Source organism: Conger conger, chromosome 1, assembly GCF_963514075.1.
Source record: "Conger conger chromosome 1, fConCon1.1, whole genome shotgun sequence".
NCBI classification, from domain to species: Eukaryota; Metazoa; Chordata; class Actinopteri; order Anguilliformes; family Congridae; genus Conger; species Conger conger.
This window is the reverse complement of record NC_083760.1, coordinates 73779770-73800694: the sequence shown is the minus strand read 5'-3', so window position 1 is coordinate 73800694 and position 20925 is coordinate 73779770. Positions and strand designations below refer to the sequence as shown.

General features: G+C 43.3%; 1 protein-coding gene across 7 annotated transcripts in view; it reads right to left on the bottom strand.

Moving 5' to 3' along the window:
- sema6e (sema domain, transmembrane domain (TM), and cytoplasmic domain, (semaphorin) 6E) overlaps positions 1 to 20925 on the bottom strand; it is a 115341-nt gene that overhangs the window by 76043 nt on the left and 18373 nt on the right. For 6 of the 7 annotated variants that reach the window (XM_061246715.1, XM_061246706.1, XM_061246740.1 and 3 more), the window contains one exon: positions 19497 to 19606. The gene's annotated coding sequence lies outside the window, so the exon portion shown is untranslated. Of the gene's footprint in view, positions 1 to 9117; positions 9217 to 19496; positions 19607 to 20925 lie in introns of those variants that run through there. The other variant, XM_061246733.1, reaches the window with a different exon arrangement.

The following is a 20925-nucleotide window of genomic DNA, read 5'->3' as shown; positions in this document are numbered from 1 at the left end:
CTACAGGCTCCTGCACTGGCACATTCCCTACCCAAAAGACCGCCAGTTCAACTCTACCATTAACATGTATGGACACTCATCTATGTCATGGATTGATGGAGCAGGGTGGGCCAGCTGCCACTACACTGGGTCTCCCAGGGCGAACCACAGGAAACATGGACTGTTGTACAGGTATTAATTTGGGACTCATGAGGTATTGAATCCCAGCCACAGTGGTCAGTTGTCAGGCAACTGGTGCCAGAGTAGTTGTAGGTTTGGATTCTGGCAGTACTAATCTGTTGTTAGGGCACAATCCTGGTGCTTGTGTGGGTAGTTATGATGAATCCTGCCTGCATTAGTCAGATGTCATGGCGTGCCAGTTGTGTCTGTGTGGTTATGTGGTTGAATGTGGACTTGATTGGCCACTCATTAAGCCAGAACCCTGATGTCTGTGTGACAGCGGGTTTTGGGGTTGACCCCCGCTGTGGTTCAATTGGGGGTGTGACCTGAGTTGCTCCAAAAGAGAATTTTGGAGAGTTGCTTCTCAACAAATAAAATGGTGGAAATATATAGCATGTAGAAATGTAAGTGGCACAATTCAATGACACACACTCAAATACCAAAGAGAAGTAGTGAATAAAGTGAACTCATTGCTTTATATAAGACTGGTGGAGTGCTACAATAACAGACAATATACAGTATACTGTATAATGTATGCAATTTTGTCCCAATCATTGTTTTCTGTTAGACAAAGAAAATATGGAAAGGGGTATGTAACCTATGAAATTAAAAGTAGTTCAAGCTGGGGATGTAAGCCAAACTAGAATCATGGATGGACATGATTTTCTCTGCTGAGAATGTCTGTTCATTTTACTGTGGGTAGCACCCACTAAAGACATGTGAATTATTATAGGTCAAGAGGTGCTCGACCACTGGGCACTGATTCCGTGTAGAAACACATTCACATCAGTGCCAGATGAGGAGAGGTAAAAAGAGCTGCAAGTCAGTGGGAATATGATTACAGAGGGCAGAGACAATAGAGCTAGAGGTGAATGTTACCTGTGATGAGTAGTCAGCCACAAACGATGGTCACGCACATGGAAAGAAAGAAAAACAGCATTATTAGACAGGCTAACGACAAATCTGTGTGTTTCTTTATTAGTCATTACACATTTCATTGGCAGCACACATGCCAGTTTTCCACATAGACGTACCCCATGGCATTATTCAGAGGCTGCAGATGAAAAGCATATTAGCAGTTTGCATATTAAGATATTACAGCCTGCAATTTAACCCTATTCATACTCATTTAGGAATAATGGATCTTTCCAACAAGACATACAGGCCTCACACAAAAGCTTGGCCTTTCAGATGCTTTCAGATAATGTACGTAGACTTGGTGCCCACAGAGAGTTAAGTCCCGAACGGGAAAAATAAAACGGGTGTCCGTCCCCGTCTGCTGCCTCGGCAGGTCTTCTTGTTCTGCGATTGTAATGAAATTACAGCCGACCCGCCTGACTGATGAAAGCGCCATGTCTCTTCTACATGAAGGAGAGACACTCCCAAATCCTACGATTCATCATCCGTGGACTGACGGCTCCATCCGTCTTAATCAGCGCCAGGACCTCCTCACTGCGCCTAGGCGGCATGCCCCGCCCCTCATCCACTAGTTGATTTGGGAGGGTAGTCGTGTCTAATCCACCCTATTATTTATCACTCACCCCACCCAAACCCATCTTTGAAAAGCGTTTTCTAAAGAGTGCAAGATTGTTATAATTTGATTGGATGCCGCACCACGCAACAGGGAAGGGGCACACAATGACCCTCAGTGCTCCGATGATTGCTCGATTAGGCTGAACACAGCACGTTGTGTTCTAATGCAATTTGCACACAGAACAGCCTCAGCACAATCGGATCCCCTGCACTCGGGCTTGACTCAGCACTGCCAGTTCTGCAGGGGTGCGAATGCCTTCCGGAGAAACCTGTCCTCATGCGCACTTCTGTGGTCAACCAGACAGCCGCCTATCTCTACAACTGCTCAACCCTGACAGTGGCAAGTCAGGAGCGAGTGGGCAGAAGGGAAGAGGGAGAGGAGAAGGAGAATGTGGATTGTGGAGGGAGGATGAGCGAGAGACAGAAAGAGAGGGGTGATAGGAAAACCCACTTCCCGGTTAAAGATAATAATGAAAAAAATATTGTCTGCATTTCTTTATGCCCTGCTAATAATTTCAACTGTGTTGCAACAGCACTTAACATCTGTGTTCCTTTAAGTGACTTTCTTGTAGAATGGTAGAGGCAGTTGGCACTCCCAAGGTGGCAGCCTATTAAACAAGTCAAGTCTGACCACAATGGCCACAATGGCCACAATGCACAAGGGCTTCACTGTGAATAATGCAAAAACAGTCACAGGGACATCTTGTGTAACCTTGCTGATGCAGTTACTGCCCGTGAGTCAGAGCCAATAATTGTGCTGCGGTGAATATTTCTCATTTAGTGTCCTGCAGTCAGCTCCTGTTACGGTGGACCGAGAACTAAGTGCAGGTGTGCAGCTATGATAACGTGGGCTTTTAATGGGACATGTGACTTTTCCAAAGAAGAGGCATGTGGTGTGGTGGTTTGAGAATAATTTGAGAACAGGAGATATGGTGACCTGATTGATTCTGCTCATTAACCTTGCACAGGCCTTGAGAGAGCTGGGAGAAGAAACGGGGAGGTATCTATTTATTCAGGAACACGGTTGATTGGCTGCACAGTGGAAACATGGAGCACACGGACACCTGCAAACAGATGGCTGGATGGACTGTAGGGATAGTGCAGTCACCTAAAGGCATGAGGATACTGCATCTCTCAGGACACACCGGTCTTCAAGATAATGAACTACAATTTAATGACATTTCCAACTGTTAAAAATAGGAACCCTGCCATAAATAAAGGAAAAGGCTCACCTCACACTTCCAAGAAAAATGTGGCTCAGATCGGCTGCATCTGCTCTCTGAAAACGGGGACTGAGGTGAAGCAGTTTCCATTTCTGCCATGGCTCCATAGCCGACCCGACGTCCTTCAGAGAGTTGCCCTACTTTAGGCTGCGACACTGCATGACATCCATCTCTCACAGGCTGATACCACCTCACTGCCTGCCAGACTCATTTTCCCCAGCCATTGTTCAGTGCTCTGATTGAGCGCAACGCGGCCAGCGCATTTAGACCCAGCACCTGCCTGCTCCAGTCATATGTGGACCGATGCTTGGCCAAAATGTCAGAACACAGTACACAGGGGGCCTCATTTCCTGGATACACACAAGACGGTAGAGCCATACCCAGGGACTGAGGAAATAATACTGTTTATTGCTTGTGAAATCATATCGGTCTACGGAGGTCCATAGGTGTAACATTTGCACAGTTTGTGACTCTCTGTCCCAGATGAAATTGGACTTTGGCCCACAAGCATTGCAAGACCACACAAGCCCATTGCTTGTAAAATACGCCCTCTAGAACAAAGGGCCCCATCAACATAAAACTAGAAAATCTGTAAATCACAGGTAAGTGACTATTCTTGATTTCAGCACACACCAATGTCAGAAACTCAGTTTTCTGTGGAAAAAATCCAGGTTGAGCTTGTCGTCTTTTGCTGAGATTTCCTCAAGCTGACAATGTCCATCTGTGCTCTCGAGGTCTCTAGAACCAGCGGGATTGTTTGGACATGATGCTGAACAGCCTGTGGTGTCATCCCAATGAAACAGATATCCGGCCTAAGCTAGAGAGGAAGAATATAACACAGAACCAGGCCATAATGAGGTGAAGAAAAGGGCACTGCCAAACATTCAGGGCACCCTGACATAACAGACTGCAGGGCACAGTGCTAGCCCTCTGGCCATGCTACAGGGACTGTGCTTTCGGAGAGGAGAAAGGGAAGGGCCATCAATGAAAAGCTTTAGACTCAGAAGAAAGTGACCTCAGTAACGGCTTTGCAGCATATTTCTCCGTCAGCTTAATACGGAATCTGTCACTTAAAACAAATGTGCCATTATGTTGAGTACCGCTATAGAAAGGTACGGTAGTTGTGAGTGACCTTTTCCATGCCAATCTTTGTGCCTTGTGTGCTTATTCCCCCCACTGCCTGCTGGAGAAGTGACTTAAATGCCATAATCAGTACTTATTTGAAGTCCACAAATTGTAATTGAGTCAGATTTCAAAATGGAGAAGCAGAAGACTGGTAAAGTAACCATGAAGAAATGCAGATTAATCAGTTCAGGTATTAAACACACTTGAAAATCAGAGCAAGGACAACATTGGAATTAAAAACAGGGCTCACAAGATAAAAAATGTAATGTTCTCAAGCCGGTTTATAAGATGCATATTTATGTTTCTGCATAAATAGGACACTGTGTGTCATCCCCACTCCACTCCGTCATGGAGGCATTCTAAAAACCAGGGAAACTGTTCAGCTCAGGGTAACTCAGGGTGTTACCCAATGTATATGTGCACTTGCAATATATACCCTTCCCTTTGAAAGTCTTTCCTCTCTCCCTCTCGCCTGCTCTCCGGTTCCACTGTTTACCCTGCGATGTATGGCTTCATTTCAAGCTGCCTTTTTGCCAAAATGCGATTATAACCAGTGCAATGGTGCGGAAACAAGACCGAGCCTCTGCCAAGTCCTGGAGTATCAAACCCTTTCCTAAACTACACATCCCAGAATGTACATGTTACTCAGACCGATCTATTCACAAGGGCAATGAACTTCCCATGGCTCAGATAAGATTAACTGAACATACATATAAGAAACAGAAGATGGGAATCTTTGGTAATCGGAACCGACACTTTCTGGCATGCGGGTGAGCACGGCATTCACTGGCCTTTCAAAATGGCAGGCCTTGTTATCGGACTGTCCTGGTTTCCACAAAAGGGCAGAAGTAGAGGGGGAACTTTACACACTGACATTAATTCAGTGGCTGAGTACAATTCTCACACTACAAAGGCATTGCTGGTGAGGTCCCCTAATAAAAAGGGAAGACGGAAGGGGGGGGATACAAAAATACAAAAATCTTGGTCTTGGTCGACAAGGTGAGATGAATTTAATAATTGGTTTGGCTAGCTATCGAACATTATTGTTGGCACAATACAAGCAGCTGTGGCAAATATAGGGTCAAATCAGCCTGTGTCCTTGTATATAGGACCAGTCAGAATTACTTCAAGTATAACCCCTCCAAGCTCCCCATAGTACTTAACAGATTGGGTTTGTATGCATTCTGGTGCCTCAGGTTACGTCCCCAGCTAAGCTTACATGCATATACTGGATGTACTGTAGTTCCAGAGCAACGCAGGACAAACAGGTCCTGAATGCTGCTCATGGCGGTTTTTTACCGCCTTTGCCTTCAGTAGATAGATGTAAAAAAAGACAAAAACAGCAGCTACAGTATGTCATAATGCTTTACTCAATTGGCTGGAAACATGAGTCCACCCTGCCACACTCAGAGGGCCTGTGGCTGTTCAAGTTCAAGAACAAGTTACCAACTCATGCTAGTGAAATCCTTCAGAAGCGACGGCAAATGTTATTTTTTATAATGTATCAGAGACACAGCAAACACACTGGCCACAATGAGTAAATGTCAATGTACACTGACAAAACAGTCAACTGGGACTTTGTCATTCTTGCTGTCATTCTGATTAAAGTGGACTTTCTCACAACAGTGCCTGTGGTGGTTGGGAAATGATGGACATGTTCATGCTTGTCCCACAGATTTCTACAGGGTTGGTCCAGGCCACACCCCTGCAGAGGTGAAAATTCAGATTTCACTGTCTGTGGATGTGGGCAGAAGCGGACCGCATCACTGCTGTAATTACTCAGGAAACCGAGGCCTTAGCATCCAAACCAGGTTAAGGCAAGGCGTCACAACTCAAAAAATAAACAGAATGCAAGTGTCTGGGTAAATGTATGCACGTCATTTCTGTATCTGAATTGCTTACAAGCTGTCTGCTTTGCCACATTTCATCTTAGTGTCACAGTAGCTTCATCAAGATGTACTAAAGTGCAGAGAAGCCCCCCACCCAGATGTCTTCAAAGGCTAATGGAGCTGCAAAACAGCACTTCTGATCTTTTAGCCAGCCGAGTGGAACTCACTCAAAGCATAATCTCCCTCTGGTGTGTCGGTATAATCTAAGCAGACAACAGAGACAGGTGATCTACAGGTTTCAAATATCAGACATGGGGATTAGATCTTCTTGCAAACATTTTTTGAAGGAAAGACATGATGGGCCTCTTCCTGAAGCCATGGTCTCCAGTGCGGTGCCTCCATAGCCCCTTGCTTTGCCTCCATTCTGAGTCTGGCAGTGAGGAGCGTGGGAACTGTTTCTCTACTGTTAGGGAAGGTGGCGGGTTGACCCCAAATATTGAGCGAAATATTCATCACACACCCATAATGCTTCTGTGGCAATGAGCCAGAGAGTGTTCTCTCTGAAATGAACGAAACACTTTGCCTGCTACGAGACACTTTTTTTTCCATGATGAAGTCCAAAGGCAGCCAGTGTATTTCTTTAAAGAAAAAAAAAAAAACCTGTCGGCAGTGTCTAAGTTTCGAAAAGTCAAAAGTATTTTCCTGGATGGCACACTTTCCTCTCCCTTTGTTCCGATTGCCCTGCTTGCTTTGAAAACAAAACGGAGAACTGTTCAGTGGCGCAAATGCGCAGTTGACAGCTTGTATGCCATCGTTGCCCAGATGAATATCAATCACCTCGTGTCATCGCTCAATGCAGCCCCTCGTGTCAGGTGTCCGCTCAAAAACAGTCCCAATGGCATGCCCTTCTCCAGGGTGGGATGTAAACACTAAACATGCCGGTAATGCGTGTTTGTGCAGGGACCTCTGAGAGGAACCGAAGAGGCAGGGCCTTCTGGCGACTGACGCTGGCAGTTTGAATATCAAAACACAATGTGAAACGGTGATTAAAAGCCGTTTACAGAGCCTGGTTGAAATGTTAATTAGACCTTCAGAGTTGGCGATCAGACAAGCCAGCGGCGACTGCTGGAGATCAGGGTTGAAGAAATACTGGGCTGGGCCCATCACCCAGGTCACGCAGGCTCGGAAAATCAATACGCCTTTCAAAGCAGTTCCCTGACTCTTCTTAGCACCGCTCCAACCCATTATAAGAGCAAAGAAGATACTACTCATCATATTCTTATGTGATAGAGTGTAAAGATTGTGTTCCACGTCAACAACACAATGTGAACAAGAATTTGTAGATGTGAAAATGCCCAGATGAGCAGGTCTCAGCAGAGAAGATGGGGATCGATCTGATAAACAGACAATTCTAAGAACTTGCTATCATGGGTCTCACACGCACTGTAGTGATTATACACCAGCTATCTCTATGTTCATTAAGAAGCAGCTTGTTCGATGAGTTGCTAAATTAAGAAGCTGAAAGGTTGTCACTCCGTGCCTTTTATACAGCCTGAAACAAAGCCCAATACTCACATATTCCCATTACACAGTCCCAGAGCACCCAGCCCAGCCGGGGTGCTCCTGATTGATCCTGCATTGCTTATATATGCAGCCAAAATGAATGTTGAATGTTGAATAGGAAAAAAGGGGTGAGAAGGGCAGGGGGTTTTGATCCGCAGCCGGGATCCACAGGGGATCCCTGGTTCTGTACTGAAATACAGCAGCGCTGGCAATGACACTCAACTTCCCCAGGAGCCGTGCAGAATTTAGGAGCACGGCACAAATCATCCACAGTGCAACACTGCACCTCCTAAAGCAGACCTGGGTCCCCAAACAACCTCGCCAAAAAAGTAAGACCCAGAATCCACTAATGCCATCTAACACTGTGCATTCATTATTTAAAGGAATACCTGGAGGGGAGATGATACAATAACTATATGGAGGTGATGTTTATTCAGGATGCTCACAGAAGTTAATTAAGAGCTTCATGGAGAAGATAAGCAGTTAAGAAGGCGCTCTAACCTTCCTGAGGCATATGTGATTTGCTCTGCAACAGATACGCTGTCTTATGTACTTCAGGTTTGGTCCAAATAAGGAAGCGGCAAGATTCTTGTTAATCCTCCCAGCCCGTCTGAGATGCGTGACTTAGTGCATCAATAATAAAATGAAACGGAACACGGACAGTGACATATTAAATAAACACTTTTTTTTTTTTTCCTCGTTATTACTTGGGAATTTTGCCAACTACCCTGACGACGGAAATAAACACATGCTTACATGAAGTTTGTGTCCGAGGGAAAATGGCAATGAGGGCAGTGTTTGTTTTAGACAACTTTCCCAAGATCTAAGGGATGGAGAGGGGCTGGGAATTGGTCTGGCCGGTTGGCTGGCTGGCCGTTATCTCCAACAAACGGCCGGACGGGAGATTAATTAGGGTCCCTGAAAGCAGCAAGACCTTTTACCCAGCATTCCCTGTTTACTCCGTCCCATAGCGCTGGTGACTCGGGTCTGTGTGTGGCGGTCTGCGCATCACATCACGGCCGTGATACCCATGGGGCAGCCAGCTTTGAAAGGATGAAATGAAAGCTTACTGTTGATTCAGTATTTAAAGTCCAATTTTAACCAGCCTACTTAGATTATCAGGCTGGTGAAATGTTAGGATTCCAGGCTTTTGTGTTGCTCTGATTCAGCCAGGGTTTAGTCAGGGTAAATCTGGCAGCTGCTGTAGACGAGTGATTGATCATACTTGGACTGTGTTTTGATGATGTCAACACAAAGTCAGGAAAGGCTACTGTTGAAAACCTTTGGTATAAACATGATTGGTTTAAAACTTTTTTCAGTCTCACTTCATGCGACACATCTAATACAAGTGCAAGCTCTTTAAATCATCAACAGAATATGGGGAAATAAAGCTCCCAAGACCTTCAAGCACCAACTGCCCTGCACAGCATTAATTTCTTGAATGATTCATTGCTCCCAAAATTGTGACTAAATGTCAAGCCAATCCAGCGAAACACTGCATGACGGCTTTAAGAAAAGGACGCTGTCGAGTGAAAGCTGATTTCCAGCTTATGTGCTCCTACACACATCGCAGTATTACCATTTGAAAGAGTGTAGCACAGGGATGCTGTGAGAGAGAGAGCAAAGGCAACAGTGTGCTGAACTTGGCACATCCGCAGCACCCAGTTCCAGCACAGGATACTCACTTTGCTCCAAATCTGGGCTCCGATAAACTCCGTTGGATCCGACATTTGCTGCTGCAGCACACGTATACACAGGTGTCAATATTCTGCGGGACTATCAGCCTCTCCAAGACACGTTTCCATTACTGAAAGAGAAAGCCACACACCCTCCTGGGTTTACCATAAAACAAAGGAATGAGAAATGTAATACACTGTTAGGAGTAATGGTATGTTGGTGTCCTGCTATGGTAAATGTGGTCCTTGACTGCATTAGAATGAGTGAAGGTCAATTTCATTGTCCTCCAGCAAAAACACTCAGACAGACAGTCCCTTTCATGTTCATCCTCAAATGAAATTGCACTTAAGGCCATGCTTTGTCCCCTGCCATTCAGATCTGTGCGGCTCCGCTTTGTGTCCCGGATGTGTGAAGTGTTTGCAGAGAGAGGCAAAAACGACCAGGGCTCCCCTTCTAATGAATGATACTGATTATTCTGCCACTTCAGCTTCTCTCTTCACTCACCATGTGTGTGTGTGTGTGAGAGAGAGAGAGAGAGAGAGAGAGAGAGAGAGAGAGAGAGAGAGAGAGAGAGAGAGAGAGAGAGAGAGAGAGAGAGAGAGAGAGAGAGAGAGAGAGAGAGAGAGAGAGAGAGGGAGAGGGAGAGGGAGAGAGAATGAGAATGAGAATGAGAATGAGAAAGGGTGAGGGAAGAGCAGTGGCAGCTGCCAAAGTATGTTTGAGTGTGTGTGTGTGTGTGTGTGTGTGTGTGTGTATGCATGTGTGCCTGCGGAATGGAGGAACAGTAGCTGGCAGAGACACAGATTTCTACATGTTCTCGTGTCAGTTTACAGTCTGTGTGAAAAGTGTCTGCTCTTGCCACAGGGCAGGTTGCACATGTTGACACCTGATTCTGTGGTTACCTTCTCCCTCTCTCTTTGGAAACCTGCCGCATACTCACTCACCGTTAACAGACAGGCAGCTCTCAGCCGCTGGACTGGCTATTCCACTACAAACTACAGGATAAACAACAATGCAGACGACCAGACGACAGCAGAGATTGCACCAAATGCTCATTGAGTCATTGAACATACTGTGGAAATGGGCTGGTGGACAGTTATTTCTTTCCACATTTAAAATGCATGTCTGTGCCTCACATTAAAGCTGGGGACATTGAATGCATTATGAGAACATTGCTGCTTTGCATACCAGGTAGATTTAATTTCAGCTTGATTGTTCTTCTGAAAATAAAAAAGGTTCTGCGTGGGCAGTGGAATGGACTTTCGCCTAGAAGACCACATATATAAAAACAAGCCAACTAATGCCTAGCATTGGAATTCAGGAAGTGCAGTTCCTTCAAGTGAAACAGCATTTCTATAGGAAAGCAATATATCTGTTGTTCCCCTGTACCTGAAAGGACAATACTAATAGGAAAACCTGCTGCCTAAGCTTAATGTAATCTAATTTAAGACCAGACTGAGGCTGGAAAGTAATGGCAGAGCAGTGCAAAGCACTTCTGCCCCTTTGGTGCCAGATCGAAGTTGCCCAAATCCACCTACGTTTGTAGAAGCATGCTTCAGTAATGGGGGTGTTGTGAAAATGTGATCCTCTGCATGAAGAACAGGACATAGCATGGGCCTGGAAGGACATGACATTGCCAGTGCCTTTTTTAGTTTTTAGTTTTGAGCTTGCTCGTTTTAAAACACTTTAGTCAAAAGGAGCTCAGTTGGGTGGCATGCGGATTTCACAAACTCGGATTTCAAAAGGCTGCTTATCCTTTTTCTCTTCTGAATCTTTGCTGTTTGTTTCACAAGTGACCGCCACAGCAGTACAGAAAAAAAGGAGTCTGTGAGGCAGGGAATAAAGGCTTTCAGATTGGCTGTAATGATGGGCCCACTGGCAGTGCAGCTGTGGGTGTTGCAGCAGTGGAAAAGGACGGCAGTAATTACAGATAGCGGAGGGGACATGCGGTTGCTTTTCAAACGAGCGAGCCAACAGACACGGAACCAGCGGCTCTCGCTTGTGTCAAGGACACCATCTGGAGGGTTGTGTGCTTGAAGTGGAACAAGGTGAATATGTGAGAAACGAAGATACTCATACTTTCACTTTTATGAGATCACATTCCTGAAGAAAAGAGCAGACCCTTTCAAAAGTGAAATATGAAACGGAACATAACTGTTCCATAGTTTTTGTTCTAACCAAGCCCTACCGCACAGACTGATTGATTATCAAGCCTGAGCTGGAACATATAATGGTGAAATGGTCTTAACAAATGTAATGCCTGCAATTACTAATCCAGTCTGTAGCAGGCCCCATCTAAAAGCAGTCATACTAAACCGGTTACTCCCAGCTGTTATAAAGACAGACTGAAGCAGTTCAACAGGCCTTGCACTTCAGAGTGAGGATATGAAACAGAGAAGCTCAGAATGAATGGGGTGGAAAAGCAGGAACAAGGTGGAGAACAAATCACTGTGGGAAATTCAATCTACAAAAAGGTGAGAAAGGATGGCAGAACTTGGGGGAAGGGAGGGAGCTTACGACGGTAGAACAACAAAACTGACATCTTGACTGAGAGCATTGGAGAAATTAACAGAAAGCGAGATGATATGAGGAAAGAGGAAATCCAAGGGGCGCAAAAAAGTGCAGTTTTACTGGCAGTGAGCGTAATAACGGACACATCCCGGCTTGCGGTCTTCATGTCATGGTGATAAATCACACAGCGGCACCACCTTTCTACCTCTTCAGCCGCCTGGGTCTGTCCACTCTCATTTACTACCTCTTATGTCACACAAGCGCAATGCCATACAGCTATAACCCTCTCCCGGGCTGGAACGGGCAGTCAATGCGCACGTGATATGTGCTTTTGAGAGAGGGTGCAGGATGACAATGTTGAGATGGTAGATTGTTTGGGGAGGGAGGTGGCGGTATTGTATCTGGCCAGTTTGAAATTAGATATTGAGTGGATATGGGCGCGTCAACAAAGATAAATGATGATTAACATCTCTCGTTGGCACCGACGTTGAGGTAACGGCGTGGGCTAGCCGATGCTATCGAGCAGCAGGGGACCAGGGAATGGGAGATTTAGTGGCCGTGTCCATCTGCGGTGGCCTCCATGGATGGGGCTATTTATCACTTTGGGGTGGGGGCATCCATCTCACCGCAGTGCATGACCTCTGACTGCACAGACAAGCTCAATTGGCTGCTACATTGGCAGCCAAAAAGGCTCCATTTGTACAACAATCACATCCACTCCAGCATGCCACAGCTCTAGGCCCTGCCATCTCTCGTCTGGATGTACTCAATGTCCTTGAAAAACAACTTAATTAACCTTAAATGGAAATGTTGTGGGGAAACCAAAAACACTTCTGGAGCAGGCTGGGGAGAATGTTGTTTTTTCCTGACACTACACAGCAACAGAAATCCAGCACTTTAATGAATCCCAGCACACACACACACACACACACACACACACACAAGTATACTTTATTTATGTGCCATCCAAGTTGGTAATTACAAGCAGCTGTTAGTATAGGTATAACTTTGCTCATAACTGCAATTAATTATATTAATACAGTCATTTTGGAAATGTGGTCCCTGTAGAATTCCAATAATTAATGACTAAATAGAAAAAGTAATTAAAAAGCTTAATGTTGTACTCTGCTTAACACACAGCATGTGTTATACAAAAAAAACAACAACCTCTCACTCAAGCACTTAATGGCATAGCCTCATTATCTAGCAACTTTTTGTTCCCTTTTTTGCCACTACACTATTTATAATCACTAAACATTTTCAATTTGATTTCCAAAAAAAAAAAAAAGCCAAGAGTCAAAAAATATGGAGCAGATAGCATTATCATGTTAATGCATAAAGAGGTGACAGCTGTTAAAAAGTGGAAACTGTTTCTCCCCTCTCCTTGGCAGCATAGTGCGTGGATGCAAGGCCGGGAGGTATGGAGGTGATGGGGGAACTGGGTAGGAGAAGGGGGTGAAGTTTGTGAGGTGGAATATATTTGGCACATCTAGTCAGATGCAGTGGCCTCGACTCAGTCACTCTCCCATGACACTGTCCCATGACAAGTAGCAGAGTGAAATCCACCAAAACAACATTGCTTAGTCAGTCACACAAAGCTGTGCTTGAACAGACTGGTTTTTCCACATAACAAACTGTGTGGCAACCTATCTTTGCTGTGAAATCTTCCCTTTTACACCCCAAAGGTGAAGGTACACTTACCGTGAGTGGTTTGTTACTGATCCTTATATTAGAGCTGGCTTCAAGTCTGTCTTCCCCCCTCCTATGAGCCCAACAATTCATTGAACATGTCCCAAAATATAGAGTAGCCAATTTTAAGGAACAATCGCCTAGCATTACTCCAGGGGTGCTACCATTTCTACTGCCAAACCTTCCCCTCAAGACTGAAAAATAATGGTTAATTTACTGAAAAAAGACAAATCTGCAAACATCCACTCAGATATTCATTCAAACTTAAAACTCTTATACTAGAGATAATAGAAAATAGAGGGATGATATAAGTTGAATACATACAATTCTGCCACTGGATTTCCCCAAGTCCTTCAGTTTTGTAAGGCTTACATTTACTGCAGACTTTAGAACCATTGAGAATGATGTTTATAAGAAAAATTAGCTCTGGCACATTAAAATACCCCACCACCACACCTCATTTTGTCATTATATAAAGTCAAACAGGCTACAATATAGGAGTGCATTTTTTCTTTGCCCAGTTAAAGATTAATCCAGAATCCAGGGAGTCCACTTGCTCTAATTAAGCGACCGTGCGGGTACCGGCCTATGTTTCTGCTAAATAAATGAGTAGGCAAGTGCCTTGAGATCAGGAATAATGACTCGTTTGCCATAATCAGTCTTTTACTCTAATCAAGGGTTTAAATGAACAAGTCCCCTCTACCGCACAAACAACAAAGCGCTTGATTAAATTATATAATTAAATAACACAAGAAGAGCAAACAAAGGGATGGGGAAATATGTGAAAAAAAAGCTTGAATTCCACTTTGCTAAATTGGAATACTGCATAAGGACATCACCAATTGTTCTGCAAAATAAATTGCCTTGCTTTAGGGGCTCTAGAATTGCTCATGCTAGTCAGTATCTTCATTCTTCTCTTTCCATCAGGGCATACTTAAGGGTTATTATATTCCACAAACCAAATTCTGACACATTTTATTTAATGCTTGGTTGATATGATGTGCTATGACAGCCCATAAAATGGTTTAACCCTTACCTTAATCCAAACTGTGCATGAACCAAGGTCAAGCACTTGTGACCACATGACATTTGCAATTCCTGACCATTTCTGTGTACTGAAATTCAACATAACAATAAAAAACTAAATGGGAAAATGAAAAATTACAGATGTGACACATTATCAATATTGTACTCAAACCACCAACTAGATCAAGATAATTAATATCTTCCATTGACAAATCCTTTACAAGAGGGATATTGGTTATGTTTCACTATGTGATATTGAGTATGCCTACACCTAGTCAAGAAAATAGCTTAAAGTTTGCTTTATTCAAGATGTGCCTGTTGGACAGGTGCTTGGGGTTTTTTCTTCATTATGGTGAGAATTCTTTGGCTATCAACTGCAGAGGTCTTCCTTGGCCTACCAGTACTTTTATGATTACCTAGCTCAGCAGTTGATAGCCAAAGAATTCTCACCATAATGAAGAAAAAACCCCAAGCACCTGTCCAACAGATCAGAAAAACACTGCAGGTGGATATATGCCAAATGAATACTGCATGCAGAAGACTTCCCAAACAGAACTACAGAGGCTACACTGCAAGATGTGAACCACTAGTTAGCTGCAAAAGCAGGATGGCCAGGTTACAGTTTGCCAAGTACCGAAAATAACCTGCAGAATTATGGAAAAATGTCTTGTATAAGTGACCAAGATTGGCTTGTATAAGTGATGCAAGAGCAAAGTGTGGAGGCCAAAGGAAACTGCCAAAGATCCAAAGCAACAAAAACATACTGGTGGGGGCATTCAAAACCTACACTGCTATATAGTGTGACATCTTACAATAGTGGGGACATTTTTAAATAGTATTCTTTAATCAAATAAATGATGTTTCTCTTCTAGATACAATCACCGGTTTTGTGGCTACTCTGCTTAATCATGGGAATCCAAAGATTAAAGTACGTATGAGATTTATGGGAGAATAAATTATACTGGAAAATGTTCTGGGGTTTTTTAAAGTGAAGAATGGCTTAAAACCAAATACCCCAAGCCCAACTATTTACTTCTAGCAGTGGTTTTGCAAGCCTGGCATTAAACAATACAATACATTTCCACAAACCATTTGTGGGAGTGTTGAAGGATGTGCAGGCTCTATGCTTTTCATAGACGCACAGCAGTCTCAATGCAAACTTGTGGTTGGAAACTGTCTCCACAGAACACAGGGTCTTGCATAACATACAGTTGGCACTCCAAAATATTCAGAAACACTCTACCACACTGCTTCTACACACAGAAGGCATGCATATAATTTATAACAGGGATGAGAACAGTTTTGTCATTTGCCCATAGTGTTAAAAACATACTTTCTACAGCTCCGTGAAATAGGTTTGTTGCTATAACACAAAATACATCAAATCAAAAGTCTAAATGTGGCATGTTATTCAGGAGGAAAGGTGAAATACTTATTTCCAAGTCATCACATAACTTCTTCATGTTATCAAAGTCTCGGCATTGGATGAGATGTGGCTCCAGTTAAATGGCACTAAATTTCACACACTGGACACATAAGCCAATAGAAGATATGCATTTCAGTCATCACAGTGCTCTGTCTATAGTAGCCTTCTAAAGTTGGGCATCAAGTTTTACTATAGAGACATTTAACATAGGACTTTCTAAAACAACTATTGTCTCCTTAGGGTTGAAGCACTGACATTTATATAAAATTATATTTTAGTAATTCACATAGTAGGATTTTCTAGGAGGTGATAAATAGAATGTGGTTCCTCCAAAACTTTGAATCACACAATTTCAATTGCCTTTTTTTTTTTCCAAAATAGCATCCTTTTTCTATTTTCAGCAACCCATACATGATGTTACACTCTTGCACAGCTTTTGGATTAGATTAGGCCCTTCCATAGAACGCAGAAAGTTCCACAGAAACGCAATGGGGAGGAATTTCTGAATTAATTTTTTATTTTCCACTTGGTACTGCCCAAGTAGGGGAAATGCATAAACATGCCTGCAACCCTTGTGCCAGGTCTAATCTAACAAAGGGGGTTAGTACACAAACAAAGGGATGATCTAATCCACAGCCAGACAGAGCCTGACTTGCTAAACGATTGGACAAATGATCTTGCAATGACAGCGGACTGAGAGCCCCCTCCTCAGGGGAGACATTTTCAGCCTTCGTCCCATTCCTTCTTCCCACTCAAGTAGCTAAAGGGTGATAAGATCAAAGGTTCACCTCACTGCCGTGGATACTTGCCAGCCCCTAAATTCTCTAGCCTCAACCTCAACTTATCCAAGACAGCCAGCTCTACCTGTGTGGGAATCCAATGAATCCAACAATGTGAGGCAGGATTTGAGCATCCCACAGGATTCCGCGGAAGGCGGTGAGCACATGGAGTTCCACTTTAGTCTGAGCTGGGATTAACTAACTAACTGAGGCACAAGGGAACTCCAGGCCAGGCTCTTGGTTCCTCTGAAACCAATTTGCAGAATGGAACTGAAGGAGGCTGCTAATGCTGCCAGTGACCTCCTCCTGTTTCAAGTCGGGCTTTGTTATGCTCAGAGTAAAAAGAAAAATATTCTCTGGGAGATCTGCTTACTAGACCTCCAGATTCCATTGCCCTCACTGTTTTCGCTGACGAGCGTCTGTGAGGTTAATGGGCAACGGCCCAACATGACAATGGGCTTGATTCAATCAACATTTGTCCTCAACTCTGACTCACAATGAAATGTACGAGTAAGGTTTGTTCTTCACAAAAGAAGTCTGGAAAGTTCACTTTGGCAGCCAATTCACCAGACTGCTTTTGTATAGACAAGGATGAAAAGTTGAATTTAATCAAGAGTCAAAGTTAAGGACAAATGTTGACTAAGTCCAGGCCGATATATAATGGCCTGTCAATCATGGCGCTGAATATGATGTTAGGTCTACTATATAGTCTGCTTCTTAATACCAAGTGCTCCTGCTCGGTGTGTGGAAAGTGTGGGGCTTGACTTGTTTGTTGTGTATGCTGACCCATTAAGCCTGAGGATGGCTGGCCCCCCTCACTGCTGTGAAGAGGAGCTGAATGCCTGCTCAGAGGTAATGAGGGAGGGAAAGGCTGACACTAATGGAGGTGATGAACAGCTAGACAATAACATTTACGACACTATAAACAGCAAACAGGATCGTGCCTTATTAGGTGAAATGACTGGAGTGAGAGCAGCTTTTTTATGACAGAGAACATTAAACTGTCCAGATAGTGGTTTTAGATATAGAGGATCATCTGCCACTTACTGGCTCCACAATTATTAAGGAGAGATATGCATATTTAAAGCAACAAACTGCTTTTAAAGAACAAAAAATTATTCCATTATTGGCTTCATAGACTGACATCAGTGCCTGACATTTTCCATTTCTAATGCATGAGCATTAACTGCTAGCTGAATTCTAATTTCCCATAATGTTTTTTTTTTTATCTCAATGTGAGCCTAAAAAGTAACCTCCAGTTGGCTGTTGTGAAACATTTTTTACTGATTTCTTTAAACTGTTGTGCAAACCGAATGTTCTCCACTCCCAGACATTCTGGCTACCTTCAGTCTCGAGAATGCACTGTGAAGCAGATTTAAAGGAGGAGGTTTCAGCACAAACACAACTGGACATTCCAAAATGGGAAGCAAATAGCAAAACAAGCAGAATTAGTCACCTAATTCAAACAAGTAATTTACCCTTTTGACGGAACCACATCATACTGCTAACACATAAGGGAAAATTAGTAAGAATTTAGACAAAAGCGGAAGAAGATCCACAGAACATTCTTGTCTTTCACTTTTTTAAAGCAGATCCTGACACTCAGGCTGTTGTCTCTGCACTCTTGTTAAGCAGGTGTTTTTTTAATTGTTTCCTTCCCTCTGTCTATTTCTGCCGTCAGATGTGGAAACTGAAGATTAGTGTGAGCACACTGAACTGTGGCGACCCAGCGCACCAAAGCTAAGCAGCCTTGATAAATCTCCCCTGCATCTACCCCGGGGATCGCCTCACCCCAATTATGTGCCTGACATCTCCCCATCTCACATTCTCCGCTCCTCTCATTGCTCGCTCTTGCTCATCCCCTCTCTCCCTTGCACTCTTTCCTCTTGCTGTGTCCACTTCCCCCCCTCATGCTCTTCCTCCCTCTCTTTTTCCATCCCTGGACTCCTAGGATGACACAGTCTGAACACTGGACTGATGGGAGAGCTGGCTCCACTCACTCACCCTCCAGGCTTGTGCAAATGACACAGCAGGAGTAGAGGGAACAAGGCAAAGCCAATACGATGAAGACAATCCCTTTTGATTCCAGCTCCAGCTACAGTACATTCATTCAGCTGGTATTTACAATTGGAGTATCGTCACAACACTCAGATGCACTCTCAGTTAGCACTTTTTAGGCATTTATTAGGCTTCACATCCACATATTTACTTCAGATATTTATTAACATCCAAGTCCACACATCAAACATCCATTTCAAAATACAAGGACAAAGGACAAAGTGATGCAACATGTACATGCCAATCTGAGCTCTTGTTTACAAGAAGACTTATTAAACTGAGCAGAAGTCGTGTACTTTCTGAAGAACTACAGTATGAGGGCCATTAGCAGTACCCAATCCAAATCCTTGACTTTCAAAGTCCAAGTCCCTGTATTTCAAGTTCACTGGCAACCTGCATCTGGGCAACCATCTGTCCTCCTCCTCCCCCCTCCCGACACTGTCAGAATTGCACCTTGGCCTTCCCCTTTACTGTCTAGGAGTCCCTCTGCTAAAGTCACCAGGGACCATCACAAAGAACAGGGCTTGAAAAACAGTGGCTCTTAGCAAACATAACTGGGACCAGGCAAAGGTATTGCTGACACTCTTCATCTAGACAGCAGACCCTGGGATTCTACCTGCACTGAGGCACACTGTTATCTCAAAACCATTTCTGACAAGACTTCAACCCGTTTATTTACACTTTTTACCTGCTCTCTACTCATCGAGGAACAGAATAAATAATGAAATTATGAAACCTGCAAAGATGAGTCTAGATGCCCTGAGCACAAAATAGAAGGGATTCCCTTAAATTCATTCATCCAGAAGCAGCAATTAAATATATCATGTTATAAAAAAGTACTGGCATACAGAATGTTGAGAGAGATGGTTTTATACAAATGGTTAGTCTTCAAACTTACCTGGGCTTCTGACCAATCCAAATACAGGGTTCCAGTCAGCTGATGCAGGCGAGAGAAGTTCAATGGATGAACTGGATCCCCAGTCAGAGAATTCTAATCCTAGAACCAATCTGAGGGAAGGAAAGAGAAGAGAGGAAGAATTATAGCACCAGTATATGGTATATGATTCAACATTTTATTTGAAGCAGAAACTGCAAGAAGAAAACCTGGAGCAAAGGTTTTTTGAGTTCTGGCTTTTAGTATCAAAAAAAGATTACAGGCCCGACATTTCTTGTCAGCCATCCTCCTGTGCCTCAGACTTTTTCAGCTAACAAGGAGTTTCTCCATTAAACACATCAGTTTTGTGCTTTAAATGTCTGTCAATTGTAGGATCAATGATACACTTTTGAAAAATAAACCCATGTTGCCATAACCCTGTGTCAGAAGGGGTTCAAAGGCAAGACAATACAATTCAGCAAAGCTTCTCCCAAATTACTAATCAAACTAAGCTTTAGGATTTATTATATTAAAAAAAATAAATCATTACCAACTAAGTATAGTTTTGAAATCTTTGAAATATTGCAGGATTAATGTGCTACAGAAAACATGTCCTGTCGAATCACTGTGACAAATTGAATTGAATTAGTTACTGCAGCTATAGCTATGCGATGAATATTGTTTTCCATATTTTCACACCTATTTAATGTCAGAGGCATACTTAAACTCAAATAGTATACATGAAATTAATATGCACTTAATTTCCATCTGCTGTGAATTAGCAGCCTGTTAGTGGTTACTAGAAAGGTGCACTGATGTTTTCACAGCCACTGCCAATAACACTACCCAAAGGAGTTCAGGATGATGAGGTTTGTTCTCACTACAGCTACTGTGGACACTGGGTCAGACTTCAGAACAAGAACGGAAGCACAACTTGTACAGTGTTCTGCCTCAAATCAATGCAACTAGTAATGAAGCACAGCTAATAGAATCATAGGGCATTTTCTTTCCATAACACACAGCGATCCACGTCATCAATGCAGGAGAGAATCTGATTCTGATATCTTTGCCGGCAGACAACAATGGAGCTAGCTGCCTTTAAAAGTTGGAACTTGTTGACTTTGAATTCATGATGGCAATGTTGGAACAAAACATTTGCAGATGGTGCGGTAAAAATATCACTGTTAGCAAAACTGCTCTTTCAATCTGCTTCACTTAAGTTGGAGACAGACCAAGTTTAATACATATGCATAAAACAAATTAATCTGAGAAACTGTGAAGGGCAATGACACACTGCAGACACATTTCCCTTAGTCTGAAACTTCAGGTGTGGCAGTGCCCCACACTTGAATATTGGAGCATTTCACATATAAATGGAATAACATAGCTAATGCATATCCAAAAGGCATTTGAACTCACTCTGGTACACAATTTGTGTGCAGGATCATTTCCA